Below are 3,924 nucleotides of genomic sequence, written 5' to 3'. Positions count from 1 at the left end.
AAAAAAAAAAAAAAAAAAAAAAAAAACTAAAACTAAAATAAATCTAAAACCCTAAAAACAAGTCCGCGTTGGCGGCGCCAAAAATTGATGTAATTTGTAGATAGTGGTAAAAGTGGTTCGATTCTCAGACTTGCGAAGGATATTAATTAGACTTAAATTCTAATATTAAAATAGAAAACTCACTAAAAATTATAGCAAACTCAATCAAAGTTGATATCAATATTAAAAGAACACTGAGGCTAAGATTCCACTATTTTCCAAGTTCAAAGTGATTTAATCCAATATTTATATTCATGCAATTTTTTCGTTCAATTTGATTCTAAACTATTGCAACAAGTAGATTCTCAAAATAACAAGTGTAAATCCGAAGCATAGAACATCAAAAACCTAGGTCCAAGCATGCTCTATCAAAAGAAATAACAATTGCTTAACAAGAATCATTCAAACAATTTTCACTCAAGGCAAAACAATCACAAAAATAATTGCGATAAATAAATAAATAACTAAGAATATACCACTTTTTGTTGGAAAAATAGCTTCCTCTATCACCTCAGAAACGGGGTTTAGCTCCTCATATTAATAACTTGCTCAAAATACATGTTTGTTGCTCAAAAGTTGATTAAAAAGAAGAGAAGGTATAAAACAACGTGTTTGTAACGGATATATAGTTGTTAAGAACCACTGTTACGAAGTACCCTAACACAAAACTGTTGCGAACTCTGAATAATTTTTACAGAAATTGTGACAAACTGATTGAATATGAAAGAAAAGGCCACGGATTCTGCGACTGTCTCTTACTGCTGTTCTGAGTTTTTCTTCTTCCTCTCCAGCAGCAGCAGCAGAATAAGGTATTTTCCTGCAACTCGATCTCTGGAGCTCTGTGGTGTTCTAAACTTCTCCTCAGGTTTTTCGTCCTTCTTGGGATTCAAAACAACTTATATATACTCATCAAACCCCAAAAATCTCGAGTTAATCTCCTTTTTCTTCGACCAAAAGTCTCGGCTTTTCCTTTCTTTCCAAAATCTTTGTACGCGTCTCATGCAGTTATCCAAGCTCTACTCAGCGTATAAAATAAATCTGAGGGTTCATATCATCTCACAATCTTCACATAATCTTCCAAATATTCTCCAAATCAAGATAAAGAAAACTTGAAACATGCACGTCCCTGTTTTACTTCCAACCGGAGAAACTCTCGTATTCTTTCATCTAAGCACCGTACGTACTTTCCCTGTTTATCTCCTCTTCCCTTTTGTGATCAAGTTCTCGAGAATATCTCCCACATAGCTTCCATAAATATAGCAGCAAATACCCGAAAAAACTTGAACTTCCCTGTTTTACCTAAACTCGGTTTCTGTCCCTTTTTTTGTATCTACAAGTCTTACCAACCTTGTTTTGATGAACCAGGGTAGTACCATATCATTCCCATGAAGAAATATGCAACAATATTGGTCAAGTTCATCTTCAGAAGTTCACGCAGAAACCAAACAAATTTCCCGCCATTTTCTATTCTATAAGGTGTGGAGTTTTTGAAGACCAGAAGGATGGTTTGATTTTCGAGGACGAAAATGTATAAGGTGGGGAGAATGTAAAGACCCTCAAGCTCGTCAACACTATTAGACCGGTCAAGAGTTGGTCTAGCGATACTCAAGTGATGAATTAGCCGATAATAACTCGATTAGTTTAAGACGAACGTTAATTAATAGAAATTAATCTAACAACGATATAGATACTAAACTAGTACCACTGGAAAAGACTCGAAGAGCTATGCGAATTGGTCTTCTCGAACGTGTCATTCGGATATCAGACGAAGAAAATTTCATCAGAATAGTCGAAGGGCAAACAGCTTAGCCGACCTGGGCTGCCCATATCATTTTGTTGGGTGCCTTAATCATTTTTATTTGGATTTATCATATCTAGTCGAGAAGATAAGCTCATTCATCCTTCTTCTTTCTCTTTCTTTCTCTTTATTCTTCTTTTCCTCTTTTTCCTCTGTTCTTCACGCTCGTGATTCCATAAGAAGATTTGGGTGTTTTTGAGATCAGAAACTTAGGGGAAAACACTAAGAGTTGATCATTAGTGATGATGTTGTGGTTGTCTGAATACGGGATAAAGAGGTTAGAGTTGTTGCTGTAAATTGAAGATGTGATTTCCGAAGTTACGGTTTCTGTAGAATCGAGATGTGAATCGTGTTGCTGTTAGATGAATAAGAAGAGGGTTGTTGTTTAATAGTTGTTGCGAAGTTGTTTTATAGAGGAATCAAAGAATAAGGGTTTATGCAATTCATTGAAGATATGATTGGAGGTGATTAAAATGAAATTAGAGATGGGTTTGATGAGAATTAAGAGGGGTCGTCGTTGAATTATCGATTGGAAGCTATTCTGATGAAGAATCACAAAATCAGGTAAATTAGGGTTCTTCAATTTGAATTTGTTTCTTGTAAATTGGATAATAGATGATGGATCTTTGATGGTTCTGTTTATATTAAATATGAATTAATTATATGGAGTTTAAATTTCAGTTTAATTGTGAATTAAGGTTTGTCATATTCTTTCCCAAATTAGAAATTAGGGTTCATGAATTAGAAATTTAAATGGTTGTAAAGATAGTTGAGTTGATGATGGTGATGATTCAAGCACAGAAAGATTGGGGAAAAGGTATTTGGGGTTTCTTATTGAATTGTGTTACCTGAAGGGAATTAGGGACTCTATGAATTAATTGCGAATGCAAGTTTAGGTTGTTTGATACAGAAAATGGTAGGTGTTGAAGAATTATAGTTTAATAAAGAGGCTTGTGCTTTCATTGTGTGTGTTAATGAGTTTTTAGCAATGGAATGATGTGGTTGAATCTGGTGGTGTTATGGCAGGTGGTGATGGAACTACTGGTTATGAAATTATAGTGGTTTTGTGATATTGTTGTGGATGTGGAACAATAAGTTATGATGGAGGTGGTTTTAACTGAAATAAATTTATAACCCACTATTTTGAGTTGTGTTGAGTTTCAAATGATGGTGTAATACTGAGTTTGAGTTTGGTGTGTTAATCTTCAATTGAGTTTGCTTCAAATGATGATGGAAGTAAGTGATGATGTTATTGGAGCTATGGCAGTAGATTTGAAAGGAGTATGTGTTTAACAAAAGGTTGCAGGCCTGAAGTTGTGGAGTTATGATGTCTGAGTGGTAGTTAAGAGTTAGGTGAGCGTAAGGTTTTGCAAAGAGGATGAATTGGTGTTAGTTGCTGTTAGTGTGTGCTGTTAAAGCTTCAAACTGCAATTGCAGGTAATCAAAGTTGTTTTAAATAATTTATGAAGTTTAAGTTAAGGTTATGTATTGTTGTATTGATTGATTGTTAGGACTGACTTGAGATAGATATTGATATTGTTAGAAAAGGGTTGGAATGAAGTCTGTAGTAGAGCTTTGTTCTGTCTGACTGAGTTTATTCAGTCTGACTCAGATTAGTTCTTGTCTGACTCAATATATGACTGAGTTTAATCGTATTGACCCAATGAGTTACCTATCTTGACCTGAGTTGACTCAGTTGACCAATTTAGACTTGACCATTTAACCGGGACTTGACCTTGACTGGACGTTTCCCGTTAATTAACAATTTGACTGTTATTGACCGTTAGTTGACATTGTTGGACCAGACTTTAGATTAATGGGCCGGTTTATCAGACTTGGGCTTAGTAACATGTAATCTTAGTTTGATATTTTGGACCCTTTATGGTCCGAGTTAGCCTCTGGCTTCTTCTACAAAGTTGTAGATATTCGTAAGACCTAGCTAATGGACTTTAGATACAACCAAAAATAAATTACTACACCTTATTTATGCTAAAGATAGAGAATGGAAAGGTGTAGAACCATAAATGGGCTTAAAACCAATAGATAGACTTGTATGATTCTTGTGTGAGCCTTTTGGCTAGATTCTT

Source organism: Papaver somniferum, unplaced genomic scaffold (genome assembly GCF_003573695.1).
Source record: "Papaver somniferum cultivar HN1 unplaced genomic scaffold, ASM357369v1 unplaced-scaffold_81, whole genome shotgun sequence".
In the NCBI taxonomy this organism is placed as follows: domain Eukaryota; kingdom Viridiplantae; phylum Streptophyta; class Magnoliopsida; order Ranunculales; family Papaveraceae; genus Papaver; species Papaver somniferum.
Note: the sequence above shows the minus strand (reverse complement) of the source record.